The sequence below is a fragment of the Protopterus annectens genome, chromosome 3.part1 (assembly GCF_019279795.1).
Source record: "Protopterus annectens isolate FY-2018-M chromosome 3.part1, PAN1.0, whole genome shotgun sequence".
Classification (NCBI taxonomy): domain Eukaryota; kingdom Metazoa; phylum Chordata; order Ceratodontiformes; family Protopteridae; genus Protopterus; species Protopterus annectens.
The window spans coordinates 707,475,508-707,492,177 of NC_056732.1; positions in this window are offsets into that span (position 1 = coordinate 707,475,508).

The following is a 16,670-nucleotide window of genomic DNA, read 5'->3' on the forward strand; positions in this document are numbered from 1 at the left end:
AGCAGAAGTCACTACTCCGACTCATGCTAACTGTCTTTAAGATTCCAGACCACAGACTTCAAAGTAGAAACAATATTCCCAGTTTTGGCCTAAGAAATATAATGCTTTTCTTTCCAGAGACAGTTTACCTTTTCACAGATGATAGCTCAGTCTCCCTCCAACCTCATACTGAGCTCTCTCATTCTCTCTCTCTCTCTGTCTCTCTTTCTCTCTCTCTCTGTTTCTGTCTTAGCAACTCTGATTTTAGACACCAGCTTACTCTGTCTATAGTCTGTACAGGGCTACTTAACAGGGAATTGCCTCATTTATGAAAAGGCAGGACAAATGTATCTTAAAAGATAAGGGCTTAAATAACAACTCTTGTACAACCCTCTCACATTTACATGCCCCCATCTCAGACGTTTAGGGGTGGTGAAATGACCAGCAACACTAACACATGTAATTGTTAAACTCACTGCCCCGATGGAATCCAGTACTGTCAATACCCAGGACAGGTAGGACTCCCCATCCACATATGATTACCTTATTTGTGTTTCAACACTTTATCCACTACTCTTTGAAATGTAACTAGGTTTCTATCATGCTCCAGTCTAACCCTTTCTCCTGCTCCTGTAAACACATCATGTTTAATTAGGTTAAGTCTCCTTGGGACAATTGAAAAAAAAAATATTTGTTTTGATGCAAGTACGTTTACCTTTGTTTTAGTGTACTCACAAATTTTCTGCTATCTGTACCTCTGGATCAGGTTTCTTAACTTGGGTCAACCTTTGCATTTGGGGACATATTTTTATCTGCCTGCTTGAGCTTATAGAGCATTTCTCCAACTTACTCACTTGGTTTGCATAGTATTTGCCCAGTGCCATTACATTTGTTCTTTTACTGTTTGAAAGAAGACTAGAATATTGACACAAGGCATGAGCATCCTCATTGTAGTATGTTTATTATACCTGTACTTTTGGGCCACTGAGCCTTTGTCATGTACTGCCTCACTGCATTCATAACTGTTTTGTATATTATCTGCATTTCTAATGGTCAGTAAAAGACTATATATGGAGTAACTGTTTGATAACAAGGAAAGGTAGTCCAAATCCATCTAAATTTAGAAAAAAAACTCCAGGACTGTAGGACATTTGCACAACTTTCCCTCTCACCGCTTTTCCTGTCATGTCTACTTACGGTAAATCTGTGAGCTAAGTTCAACACTGTGTTTTGGAAGGCTTGTGGAATAGTAACAACCATTTAACCACCAATTCCTCTTCCTTGTTAGCTTTGTAAATAAGCTCATTATATGTTTATAAAGAGGAAACAAGTGGGTATGCTGGTGACACAGCAATCCTGTCCACAGCCTGTATCTTGTTTCTGTTTTTTCCTAATGTAGGATCTTCCTACTTTTCAAACTTAAAACTCAAGTGACTAGTGTTCAAATCCATTAATTCTTGTTCCCACTATTGTCTTCACACTGAGAAACATTCTAATTTGAATCACTGCCTACTAATACGGGTGGGGATTTTTCGGTTTTACTGCCATTCTGGCTGTCCCGTAATTCTACTTCTGAGAAACCAAACTTTCCTCACCTTTCTTACCACGCTGTGTGAATCTGTGTGAACTACTGACTGTTCATGTATGCCCACAAATCCAGGAAGCGGGGAAGTCTCTTCCCAAAATGACCTCCTGCTGAAGTCTGAGTATTATCTCAATGCAATGTCTTAAAATACATTGGGGTGTACAAAACAGCATATAATTTGTGGGATAGTCCTTCTACTGCCAATCACACATGCAATACCCACTTTTCTTTTTGAGTTTGGTATACTATTATTTACCTACAATTTATTAAATTGAGTTTGGTATACCATTATTTACTTACAATTTATTAAAATTATTTCTGAATCTCTGCCTGGCTACCACTAACAATAGTTGAATCAGCATCATTAGCAACCACAGAACATATCCCTCTACAAGGTGGTTCAGCATCAGTTCAATCACTTTTGTGCAAGATCCTTTGGATTGCATAGTCTCTGACATTTTGTCACAACTGGCTTGGTACCACATATCTCTCAACCAGGTCAATGACTTGTTCTGCAGAGGCTGAATTCCCATGACTTATCCATCAGCAGATGAGCAACAAAAGATGGTTTATAAAATCATATGTTACACTACAATGATATGTACAGATCAGGGTATTGCATTATCTTTTGACTCCAACCCCTTCTGTGCTATGTGGGTTATGTCAACAATTTGAAACCATGCTGGCTTTCTAAGCTATATATCCAAACAAAAAAATCTTTGGAAACAGGCTGTTGCAGTGAACTTGTATCTCGTATTTTGGCTTTTAACTTCCTGTATTCACTAGCCTGTTATGTTTCTAATTAGAGTACATTTATGGGATTCTACACAAAAATAGGCTAACCAGTCTAGCTCACTCAGCAGTTGGAGAACTTTCCTCTCAGCCAACTGCTTAAACATCAGTAAGAAGGGCTCAACATCATCAGAAGGACTAATTTTCTGGAGTAAAAATTGGAGAAAAGGTGTAGCTGATCTGTTGATGCATTAATGCCACCTATAGTCTGCATCTTGTTTCTGGTCTCTTTTGTAGTGGGGTTCTCCCATTGTTCTTTCTTAAAACTGAAACACTGATGTTCACATCCATCTGGTTCCCATTTCTGCTAATATCTTCAGACTTAGAGCAATTCTAATATGACTACTTTTGTAGTAATATAGGTAGAACTTTATCTGGTGTATTTTCATTCTGGCATTCTTCTATTGCAAAGAAAGTCAAGGTTTTCTCACCCCCCCCCTCACATTTATCCTGGTGACTCACCATTCATGCATGCCCACAAGTTAATGAAGTGGGTAGGTCTTTTCCCAGGATGATATTATGCCCCTGTCTGGGTATTAATCCAACAGAATATTTTAGTACACCTAGGGAAGTAGTAAACATCACTCCACCTGTAGAATAGTGCTTTTACCCTATATACAGCATGCAGTTTTCCTTCTGAGTCTGCTATACTAGTATTTACAACTCATTTACAGTTGCCATGTTACCATACTCAAGAAGTGTTTGTACATGTTTTTCATTCACAATTGTCACATTTCTGAATTAATGACTGAATTCTACTAACAGCAGTTGATGCATTCATTTGCAACCATAGGACATGTCTCCCCACCAGCCGGTGTAACATTAGCTGCAAACACAGACTGTGACTTTTACCCTATATATGCATCACTTTGTGTTTACTCTTCATGTATTGGTAATTTTTTAAGTGATCAAATTCAGGAGACTTAAAGCATTTGTTAAAATTCAGGAGGCTTAAATCATTTCAGTTTTTTCTAGCCTGTTTTACTGACAACTCCCTTTAGTGGCTGTTTAAGATTACCTCAGATTATGAAAAGGCAAATGTCTTTCTTCCTCAGCCTTACCTCTCAGAACATTAACAGTTCCACCAATTTTCTTAACATCATTTTGGAATGCATTGTCTGTAGCATTTTGTAATACCTCATTTTCTACACATATCTCTCATACAGGTCTATAGAAATGGCCTATTATAATGAGTTTTCCAACTCAGAATACTGAATACACTTCTGGATTCAACTACTTTAATGCTAGGTCAGTTTTTGTCAGACTTTTGAGATCATGGGGGTTTGTCTGAGGGGTAGTCCCAGGCATGGGTATGAAATTTGTAAGCACAGACTGTAGGAATGATACCTAAACATTTATTCTTGCATCTGCAGGTAAACATTTTTAGGGCTCTCGAAAATGTGGCTCTCAATCAAGCCCACCCTTAGCTTTTCACTCAAACTGCAGCAAGAAGACCTGAACATCATCATCAGTGGGAGTCATTTTCTGGAGAAGTAGCTGCTTCTTACTGCTTATATGCCAAGCTAGGGTTTTTCTTAGTTGTGTCCTCATTATGGATTTTTTTTCCTGCAAGGTTGAGGTGGCTCTCTGCTGTTTTTTTTTTTACATTCCTTTTTTAAAAAAAACTAAAGTATTTTTCTCATGGGCCAAGGCAAGGCCACTAAGGTGTTCTTTTTGACAGCTCAATAGGGCTTACAAAGCTTGAGTTGTTTCTTGCTGAATTTGGTTAGTTTCTTGCTGAACAGCAGTACTCTGCTGCATGTTCTGTTGTAAAGCTCCACTGCCCTGAAATAAGCTTCTATGGACTTTTTCACATTACTCTATCAGTTTGTTTCAGAGTTCTGTAGGTTGGGGAGCACACAGTTCACAAGACCAGGAAAATAGTTTATGCATTTCCCCACATTGCAAAAAAGTGCTGCATATTGGGACAGAGTTCAAAATAGATGCTGTAATATCAACATGATACCTCACTTTTCATTACTTTTATCCTTGACAAATCCATTTCAGAGTCATTTGCTTCACTTCAACAATGTATAATAAAACAAAATCAATTTATTTGTACAGCTCCTCAGAGTATCAAGGCAAACAATTCTTTAAATCACAGAAACACAGTCTTTTGTTTAGAATGTCTGGATACAGAAAATAATTAATTATCAGTCAGTTGTTCCACAGATTGATGCTCCCCTTTTAAACATCAGTGCTGAATATAAGTGACTTTGCAGAGCTCTACCCCAACAGTTCATAGCAGCAGCACCTTGCGTTCCTTAGTTTTAGATAATCAATTCATAAAAGAGATAACAACCTCAGGTTAATTTTATGCAAAGTTCTTTTTTTAGTTGGTTTACCTTCCCACAGCACAGTAGTTCACACTTTCCTTCCAAACTTAACACTGAATGGTGTGTTTTTTAGCAGCCATAATTTTAAACACCACATATATTTACTACAGAGCTATGTAAAGGGGAACTTTCACTTCTCTGGTAAGCAGTATAATTTTGCAAAAGCTGAGGGTCTATGCAATGGCCATTGAATACATATAAAAGGCAGATCACCTGTTAAAAATTATGCAAAAGGTAGTAAATCAAAATCTGGTAATTTCTGGCAAATGAGAGTAAAGGCATAGTTGAAATGAAAGGATTATAGGCAGCTAAATGCCTAGTGTAATGTTAGAAGAAAGAATAAATAGTAAGATAGGTGAAAGAAAAGAAATACTATGAAAAGAATGGTGAATTAATGGTGAGTAGACAAAGCAGAGGAGGTAAATGTGTGCCGAATGAGAATATAAGTGACAAAATTTATTTTGTTGTGCAAATGTGTGTGGTGGTATCTGCTTAACAGTTTTCATGTTTAGCCTTGAAGGCTGCATGGAGGTATGCAGTTACATTTATGCTGCTGTACCCAAATGTGCATGTGTGATCTAGAAGGTATACATTTTATGGACATATGCTTATGATCCACTTTTCTTGCCAGTATGTGAAGTGGAGGTGGACATTAGTGTGGACCATAGTAAAAAAAGATGGCAAGTCAGTATAATAAATGAACCTCTTGTCATTAGTGTTCATATCTGGCAATATTGCTAACTTTTACAAATCACTTCCTTTATTCTTTTCGTATAGTGACCCCCCCCCCCCCAACTACAAGGTTGATAAAATCACCTCTTTGGACATGCCATAGACATTTCAAGAATAGAAATAAGCCCCTGCAATCCTGGCATATATGTCAAGATCCACAAACCTGAACATTTGAGGCACCTACAAGTTACGTAAAAGTGAATTATCAATTGTCACAACAAGGGGGAAAGACCATGAATTACCTTCCTTCATAATTAGAACAGATGGAGTCCTCCCTGAAGTGCATTGTTGATACACTTCATGGTGGAAGATATGGCAGGGGACATTTAGCCCAGGCTAGACAGTAAGGCAGAGTACAACTCATAGAGTCATGCCATATTTGTAAAACTGTCAGTATTGCCTTTCTAGCTTAGAGCAGGAAATATGATTATTTAGTCATGACTGTATCTTTTTCTTATTCAATGTACATGTATACACATATTATATTCTAGCCTACTGTATGAGACATATGTCACCTGAATAGCAATATCATTTTCTATTTGTTAACCAAGAAAAACCTGTAAAAATTATCTCTTTTCAGAGATTCTGTAGGAACATTGTCTGTTAAAGTGATTTGCTCAGAGCTGCACAGTAAACAACAGAAGAGTGCCGGTATCAAACTCAGGACTACAGGATAAGGCTAACTGGTGCCTTGTATCTTTAATCTGTTGCAATAAACTGCCAGGCAGATAATTCACCTTTGCTTCCCAATGTTGCCTATATCCCTGTGCTACATGATTGACAGCAATGGCCTTTAGATGACCCAGTATTCAGAATATGGTAATGGATTAAAATTCATCTTTACTGAGTTATCATTACACCAAAAGTAAAGTGCTATATAGTACTCCATATTTTTTTTTCTCTTGTAATGTAATCTGGTTCAGATCCCATGTTCTGAAACAACTAAAGTGATGGGATCTAATTCAGGTCTGAGCAGTACTAAGACTGGAAGAGCAATCTCATGTGCATTCTCTAGCCAAGCATATTATTGTTACTGCTTGAAAGTGTCTAATAAGTTGTAAGAGGGGAACTGAAATATGGCCTTTTATACACTGTTACATGATGAACTGATTCATATTTCTTCACTGTCACAGACTCATAAGTTGCATTACACACCATTTGTATTGAGGGTGTTGTGTTGAACTTCTGCTTTGTATAAAGAACATACTAATGATCTGGAATGTTTCTTTACAGAACTGTTGTTACATCAAAAGTGAAATTCCTGACTATGCCACTAATGATATTTTGTGTTTTTCTTCTTCTTTGTAACCAACTATTAATAAAATGTCATGCTTTGAAGCAGCTGAAGTGGTGCAGTCAAATTCGACACTGAGCTGCCTGAATTCCACTAGGGAAGAATAGTAGTTTTGGGTACATTTAATAGTAATGTATCTTATTGTTACTACCTGAATGTTTCATAATGAAATGGCAATAAGGTACTTAGACATAGCCTTTTACATACAGGCATTAGATGAAGTGGTTGACATGACTTTACTTTCACAGCCTGATATTTTGTATTATACTCATTTTCTACTGATGGTGGTGAACTGAACTCCTTCTCAATATGCAGAATACTGTAGTGGTCCACAAAATATATTTACTGAGTTATAAGTATATCAGAATAAAAAAAATCCTATATTTTCAGGAAATATAAAAACCCAAATACACTTGTCAGGAATAAATTGTAATGTTGTGGCTAAATATCATAGTTTGAAGTAGCAAGGTGTTGTCATCAAATTCCCTGCAAAGCTGCAATGAAACATGTCAGAGTAAGATAGCAGTCTTGTATGTACTTTGTACTTGAATACTCTGCTATTACAGTATAAAGACTTTGTAATGAAATCATGAAGGGGGACTGAGACATGGCTTTTTATATACAGGCACATACCTCTCAACAGTACAGATTTTCACAGAATGTCTGGATTTTTGTTTCATATTTTTGGTCTATTTTTGTCATAAAATTATTGCTTTCTGGCAAATTAATTGCAAATCATTAAAGACTAAAGTAAGAAAATAATGACAGACAGTTAGATTTCATCCTTCATACCCTTCAGAAAATTTATGCTAATGCAAAACCAGTTACTCTATCAATTTTCTAAATTTGTAAGAGCAATATTTAAAAAATGTCCATATTTTTGGGCCTTTGTCCCACTTTTATTCATGGCTTTTTCCAGATTTCTTGCTGTAAGAAGTTCGGAGGTATGCACAGGTAGCAAATTCAAGGATTCACAGGCCTTAATGATTCCAGTCTGACATTCTGAAGTATATTGAGTTTCCACTGACAGTACTGTATATAAATTTTGTTCAGCATTCAGAACATAGTAATGACCTAGATTCTATATTTCTAATGTTAGACTAATAAGCAGTAAAGTGCATTACAAGAAGATAAAGCTGTGTATGTTTCTTTATACCATGATTCAGCTAAGTGTTTCTGTAGCTTAGGGCATGATATAGGATTCCATGACAATTGCTTCAATATTGCTAAATAGCAGCAGTAGTCTTACATGGCCATTTGTAATTTCTGTACTTGTAATTTCTTTTCTAACAAACCTTTACAGTTTGCATTTTTTGCATTCTGACAAACTCGACTTGTATCTGAATCATATCATTTTTGTGTTCTTATTAACTAAAACAGACCTAATACTTTTTTTTTTTTTTTACAGAAAATCAGTATTTTCTGTCATTTTTTATGTTATCACAAACTAAACATACTTTACTTATTCTGTCTGGTATTTACATATTTGAGAGTCTGTTGGTTGCTTTTGCAAAGTGTTATTTGATCATGTACTGTACAGCATAAGGCAAACAATCCTGGAGTCTAATCCACAACAATTCATAAGACTATCATGAACCAATAGAGAGATACTGTCATGCAAATGTAGGGTCTAATGCAGGCCATAGTAGCCCTTTTTTAAATGTATATATTGCAACATTTGCAGTGATCTGAAAACAAAAGTGCAGCTTTCAGTTTTCTTCAGAGACATAATGTTGATTTGACTTCATTTGTAAAAAGAGTATGCATTTCTATATAAAAGTCATCTTTTATGGTGTACCCCAGGGATTGGTCTTGGGGCCTCTGTTGTTAGGGATATACTTTTCTGAGGTGCAGGCCAAAACCAGTGGGCTATGGCTGACCGAGTTTGCAGATGGCTGCAAACTGGGTGCTGTCATCAGTTCACCTAGTGATATGGACATCCTCCAAGAGGGTCTCACCCAAACAAATGAAGGTGCCAGACACATGGCCTCAAACTGAAAGCCAAAAAATGCATCATCACCCCCCTTAGGGAGAGTGATGTCCCCACAAATTATCACATTAATAACAAGGTCCTAAGCAAGCAATTAGTTGTGAGGAATTTGGGCACCCAGGTTGATTGCAAACTGACTTTTGACCACCATATTGCCTCTGTTGCACGGAAAGCTCTCTACATGGCCCACCTTATTAGGAAGGGTATCTCATCTAGGACCCAGGGACAAGGAGGTCATAACATCTCTGTATTCTTCCCTTTTAAGACCTATTATTAAGTACACCATTTCTTTCAGCATGTACCTCACAAAGCATATGGAGCAGCAGCTGGAGAGACCACAGAAGTTCCTCACCAGGAGAATCCATGGCCTCAAACATCTATCCTACACAGATAGGATAAAAGTCCTGTCCCTCTACTCAAGTCTCATATAGACTCCTCAGAGGTGACCTCTGTCTGGCATATGAAGCAATCTCAGACCCTGCCTTGATGGGACTGCTGCATATCTGCAAGTCAAGCTCCATTCGAGTAACCCACATGTGCAACCTCACCCTGGTCTGTGACAGCAATAGGACTTGTTGGCAGGGCAGAGTTTTGACCCAGAGACTCCCCCTTCTGTGGAATAGACTCCCTCTCCATGTCAAGCAGAGTACCTCATTAACTCTTTTTAAGTGCAACCTGGTTAACTGGATGGGGAACAGAAAATACACCCCCAGGATTCTACCTGTGTCCCTGCTGGGCAGGGGCATCAGGTGCTGACTTCATAGGTTTTATAGGTTTCATAGGTTCATACTAGGCTATCTGCCCGAGGGCATTTACAAGCCTAGCCCATAGTTTTGTGGCTTATGCCACCCCTTTAGTTTGGAGAAACTATGCCCATTATTTTGCTGTGCCTCTGTCGAGCAGTGACACTGAGGTAATCCATGGGGTATATCTGCGATCTCCCATCCATTGGTCAAGATTCCTCTTGAACAAGGCCAGCGAGGTGCTCTGCCTCACATATACCGGGATTTTGTTCCACAGCATAGGGAGTCTCTGGGTGATGAATCTGTCCCTCCAGCACGTCCTATTAATAACCGTGTCAAGGTTTAAGTCTCCCACCCTTGTGGCTCTGAGGGATCTAGATTTTTTGAGGTGAAGCATGTTCATCAAATCTGGGTTTGACATGGCCTTGTATGTCAGGCACAGGTCACCTCTGAGCAAGCGGTAAGCAACTGAATAGAGCTGGAGTTCTTTCAGTCGGACAGCATAAGACAGATTTTTGAGACCCTTTATCCTTTTGGTGAGGAACTTTTGTGGCCTCTCCAGTTGCTGCAAGTGTCGGGTCAGATACAGTCCGAATGGGGCATTGTACTCAATCATTGGTCTGATGAGTGATGAGTATAGGGAGACTAAGACCTCCCTCGATCTAGATGTGAATCCCTTCATGATAAGGTGGGCAATGTAGAAGGTCTTCCTAACTACTTTAGCAATATGAGTGTCGAATGAAAGGCTACTGTCAACCTGGGTCCCCAGGTCCCTGATAACTTCTTCTGTGCTCAGTGGATTGCCACCTATATGGTAGCTAGGGGTAACCTTGTTTTTCCCGAAGGGTATGACTATGCATTTCTTGGCATTTAACTTTAGGCCATGGCTCTGGCACCAGTTATCCGTTTCTGTGAGACCCTTCTGAAGGATATCTGTATCAGATGTGTTTTCGACTACGGCGCCCAGTTTGCAGTCATCTGCAAACTTTGTCAGCCATAACCCTCCTGTGTTTGCTTGTACTTCAGAAAAGTAGATGCCAAACATGAGTTAATTTCTTGGCTAGGATTGTAAGGGTCTCAGGGCCAATAGCCTAGTAATGTCCTATGAGGCTATGATTATATACTGAGATATAAAATGAAATAGCAAACCAGTTTCTTTGTCATTAAAATCCAAGATGTACCTTCTTTTTTGTGATTCATGATATAATCTACCTATAAAGAAAGTTTATGCATAATTATGCCAGTATCATTTCACAAAAAATTAATGAAAATTTTTGAACCGTTTTGGAGACAGAATAATTTACACACAAGCAGCAAAAATAGGCAATACAGCAAATATTTTGGGACAGTCTTTCAAAAAAATGTTTAGTCACTAAAGGGTTAACCAACAGTGCGCAGTAGAGATTTCAGTAGTGTCTCCATACTTTTGACAAGTTTTGCAGCACTTCAAAAAATTTCATATGCAAGACTTTGACAAGAGATGTTTTATTCATTCATTTGACCTTTGTTTTATTTATTTATTTATATTTGTTGACTGGGAGTGTCCGACTGGACATAGGTCCATTTTCAGCGGAGGCCCAGGGAGAAATGCTCCACAGTTAAAACAAACAGACAGTAGTTACATTGGAGTACACAGCAATTAACAATTTACATAGCAATTACTTACAACATATTTACAGATGAAGAACATAGTACATCAGTAGACAACTAGAATCTATCTGTGAATTACATAACAGACATTAACAAATGTTACAATAAGAAGTTCCTGCTGTATAATAAGTACTAGGCTTATGAGCATCTGAGCTTGCTATAATCAAGGTAGTTAGTGGAGTGGAAATTAAGGTAGTGGTTGGATGGGGTGGGTGATATTAGAGTGGGAGTTGCAAGGGCATAGCCAGCATGTTTTTAGGTGCGCTTTTAGTAAAGTTTTGTTAACCAAGTAAGGACTGTTATTTATGAAAATGCCTCTTTCAGTGTTGAGTCAAGAGGCTTTGCTGTTAATTGTCCAGATTCACACAACAACAGATTCAGTTTGAGCCAATTAAGCTGATCTTGTGCAAGTTTTCATTAGGCTTTACAACCACTACCTTTCTCAGACCCCTGCCGAGTCCTAGTTCTTAACATGTATGTGAAACTGAGTGTAAATCATGCTCTAGGATTGAATAATAAGACATACCCAATTAACTGACTCACATCTTGTTTTGCTGTCTTTAATTTCCTTCCCTGTTTAATGCACCCACACCTTACATCTGCATATTGGTAGTGATGTGCTATCTTTCTCCTGAAGGACATTAATTCTTGTTAGATATTCTATCCCAGCAAGATCTAGAACTCATCAGTGATCACCATCAAGATGGGAATCTACATACTGATCACTGGTATAAAAACACAAAATAGATATCATGCACCTGTCAGACAGCACAGGTAAACTGGCATTCTTAGAAAGAAGAAAGGATCTGCTCCTTCACAGACTGCAAGAGGTGTCATTCAGACTTTTTACTTTATTTAATAGACTGAACCTCTTTATTTCTGCCCTTGGTTCTTCAAATGAGGTATCTTTTTCTTTGGATCAGTCTCAGCAGTGAGAAGAACTGATGAGATGTGGTTGTATGAGATGCTGCTGATGTTGATGGTTACGACAGGACAGGCCAGATGACTATGCATTGCAGAATACCTTATTATACAACACTGTTCTCTAAGCATGAAGGGCTTAGCTGCTATTAATAGTTGATTAAATGTCCAATGAAGACCTTTTCCAACAACAAAATTCTAAGTTGCTGCAGAATTATGAGGCTGTGTATACGTATTTCTAAATTATGTCATTTTTATTACAAATGGTTTCGTTTAATGGCATTCTTATTTTGCAGTCCACTACATGCAGTGTGGAATCCTGCCTATTGCTATGTCATTTTTCTTCCATAGGGGGCAGCACTGTGGTGTAGGGGTTAGCACTGCTGCTGTGGAATGCTTGGTTTTCCAATTATTTTCCAAGCTGGGGTATCTGTACAGTCTGAATGTCTTCCCTGTGCAAGCATATTTTTTTCTTCAAAAATTCCACTTTTATCCGCAATCCCAAAGACATCCCAGTAGATAAACTGGCAATATTCAAATTGCCTTTAGAAGTGTGTGTGTGTGTGTGTGTGTGTGTGTGTGTGTGTGTGTGTGTGTGTGTGTGTGTGTGTGTGTGTGTGTCTGTGTGTGTTCTGCAAAAGACTTAACAACTAATTTCTGTCCTACATCTGTTACCTACTATGACCACATAGTAGATAAAGAGGTAATTGAAAATGAATGAATAAATGAATAATGAACACATAATCTCACACTTACATAAGAAAAATATCTGGCTTTGACTGCTTTGATAAAATAGTAAACTTTATTGAAATATTTTATATGAAAAACTAAATATGCTGTAGCTAAAATCTAAGTAACATTTGATAATATGGCATCAGACCTATCCTGGTATTCAGTGAGGCCACAGTGGTGCTAATACATAGTGTCCATTTATGAATGCATGTGTGTGTGTGTGTGTGTGTGTGTGTGTGTGTGTGTGTGTGTGTGTGTGTGTGTGTGTGTGTGTGTGTGCTTAGATGGGTTACATTAGAATATTTCAGAAGTAAAGTTATTTCTCGTATCACTATACCTGCTACTTAAAAAAGCATACACCTTAGAGAAAGGAAAAGCAAACCACTCAGATTAACATTCAGTGAGTTTAAAGAATTTATTGTTTATGGATAAAGGGAATAAAGCCTTCATATTTGACTAATTTGTTTTTTTATATTTCAGGTTCTGTCTGGAGAATACTTCCACTCAAAATATCAATTTTGACCTTTGCTTTCCATTTCCACTGTGTATTTATAACCTATTTTTCTACTGATTCTAGACTATGCACTAAGCCAAGTCTGTCATTTGTTGTTACCATCATATATGCACTGTTTCCTCCCACCCAGCTACTTGCACACAGACACAAAATAAACAATAACTGCATTTTCATTTAACAACAGATTTAAGGAGTTTAAATATGCATTTACATGAAAAGTATGAAACTTCTACATGTTCATGTAATAATTTATAGCAGTTTCTGCATCAGAAATCTGTGGGTGTGCCTGTCTGCCTTCATTACTGCCAGCTTGTCTTTCTCCATCTGCCTTTTTGTCTCTTTGCATTCCCCCTTCTCTGCAAATTAATCAGTAATGTGAAAAATTAAACAAAAGAATTGTATTTTACCTGAAGACTGGAATGCATCTGAGGCTAACTGTATTGTAAAGAAGGAAAATGTCAGAAAATGATACACAATTCTACAAGCTAATCTTAACCATTCGCCTTGCACTGTTTCAAATAATCCTACAGATAAGGGTACACTGATGTCTAAATTCTGCTCATCAGCAGGAGTGGTATATCTGAGATAATGGATGCATACAAGCATACACTTAAACATTAATGCAATAAGATGAAATAAAAGAAAAGAAATGATCACTTTTGAATAACCGTTTCAGAGGCCAGATCCAGCGTTTTTCTGTATGATATATTTATGATTTTGCTCTTAGGCACTACTGAATTTTGTTTCATAATTTTAAAAATGTCATCACACTTTTTATATATTTCAGAAATGTGACTAAAATACAAACTATGAAGAAAACATTCAGGATGTGAGGAATATTCTGATATAGTGTAGCATATGTACATGTATTTTCAGTTACGCAGTTTTGCATCAATGATGGTGATAGCAGTAGTGGTGGGGGAGCAATGAATAATCTAGGTCAAGCTCTAAAGGCTGTTACACTTGACTTGTATTACAAGCATTAATGCATATGAAATAATTTGTCAGGAATGAGTCACAAAGACAAATGTAATTGGCCATAAAATGACTATTCCTGGAGGGTTTACCATATCTATATAACATTAAGTAAAGCCTTGCTGAAAACCTATGGACCTTTAACACATGCAAGATACCAAAGCAACACAAGCTGTATTCACTTAGCAGAACCAAAAAATATATTCATAGGTGTTTTAGTTATGATAATACCTCATGGTGTACTTCAATCCAGGTCAGGATTGTTAGTATTACATTTATCACTTCATGTTGGTTTTAAACATCATTTTTTTTTTCTTTTATTTATTTAACATTTGTTTACCAGGAAAGTCCGACTTGGAACAAAGCCAATTTTCAGTGGAGGCCCAGGGAGAAACACTTCAAATGTATGTCTTTGTAACGTGGGAGGAAACTGGAGCACCCGGAGAAAACCCACAGGAACGCAGGGAGGACATGCAAACTCCACACAGAAGGCACTCCAGCCAAAAATCGAACCAGAGAACCTCTTGCTGTGAGGCGACAATACTACTGCTGCATCACTGCGCCATACAGTGTATTGTTACATGTTTATTGCTTTATTTTACTGTCAGCTTTGGTATTTTTAACTTCTGTTTTTCATCTTGTGTCATCTCAGCTTATATTATTTGGTGCTTAAGCTCAAGGATGTAAATAAATGATTTTTAAGGTGTAGAGGAAAAGATGGAAGCAATCGCTTATAGCCAACAAACCCCACATTTGTCTAAAACCTTGGGAGGTTTTGCCTGGAAATATAATAAGCCTGCCATTTCTAGTCATATTATGAATCACCTTTCTTTTTCTGGTGAAATATCATATCCCCATCTCAGACTCCTATAAGCAGTATGTATCCTACAGGTAATATGCATTCCCCATGCTTTGGACTCTGAGCCTCTGTTTATATCATCACAAACAAACACTGAAATGATGCAGTCATGCTTCTGCTTTGTGATGCTATGCATGTTTACTGATTGACAGACTGCAGAAACAGCACAAATGGTACCTGGCATAGTAAAATACAGCATGTAATTGTCACTGGTGTAGATTTCATCTTACGGGACTCAGGGGAGAGTGCTGCAGGCCAGATGGGAGGTAGAGACCATAAAAATACCAAGGGTATACAAGATAGAGGTAATGCTGAACTGAGTCATTTTAGCTGACTCCATAACTTTTATAATAATGATTGCTGTTCTTGATTTATGCCAGTAAAAAATAACTAAGGAAAAAGCCCCAAATTAGGGACACATTTTAAATGTCGGCACTGTTATTTTACAAATTCTCAAAATGATTTCCAATTTTAGGAGGAATGGAACAAAACACTGACAAACAATAGAGGTGTTTCCTTACAAAACAGGGACAGTTGAGAGATTTGATTTATGCTCATTCTCATGTTCATACTGTTCTTTTTGAGCAGTTTGCAGATGAAATGCTTTCCTGCATTGACTTTCTACTGGTCACCTTTCATGTACATGACCCAAGTTCATTTAGTGGCTAGGGCACTTGATGGTGATGGCAGGAGAGAATGAACATGGCTATCCAGGGGGTGAATGGCAATTCAGAGCAAGACATCCGTATACTTAATCATTTGGTGGAAGGGGGGCATTGGAATGGGCATTCTGGGATTTTTTATTAGTTCATCAGGCCATCACCTAGTGGTAGTTCTCGTTAGAGATTACACAGGGACATTTACTCATACAGACAGGGCGTTCTGAGTCTTGTGGTGATGGAGTAGCCCATTCTCCCCTCTTCTCACCCCAGATCAGGGTTGGGGACTTACAAAACGGTTCTCATTGCTGGGATGCTAGCAAGAGCACAAATGCCCCAACATGTGCCCAAATGGAGGCCGCTCTGAATGACTTGAACACTAGCAGATTTGGAGACTCCCCACCATTAGGGAATGAATTAACCTGACTCCAATAAAGGGAGGCTTAATGCTCAGCAGAAAGAGGAGGACAAAGCACCTATGAAAACATTGGTTGATCTAAGTAAGAGTCAGACTAAGTGCTGCAGGTTCTGGGTAGCATAGGGCACTTGAACTTCAGATTTCACTTTTTTCATTGGCTCTTTTGTTTTCTTGCTTAATACTTACTGCACAGGTCTGTGCTGAGTGCAGCACTACAGTAGTTGTAGTTCCATAGTGGGTACTTCTTGCAAGTAAATTCTGTCTCATAAGTGCTACTGAAAATGTAGCATCTTCCAACTCCTGTGAGTTAATAAGCTACCTCTGGTGTGTCTAAACAGCTTGTGTTGACTTGCACTATTCTCCTCATAGCTGCAGAGACAAAAGCAGTCCATGTAGCATCTGCACTGTTCTGTGCGGCCATGTTTAAACACGTTATCCATATAACAAACACGTTATTCATATAACAAACATCTCAAATCAAATGGCAGTAG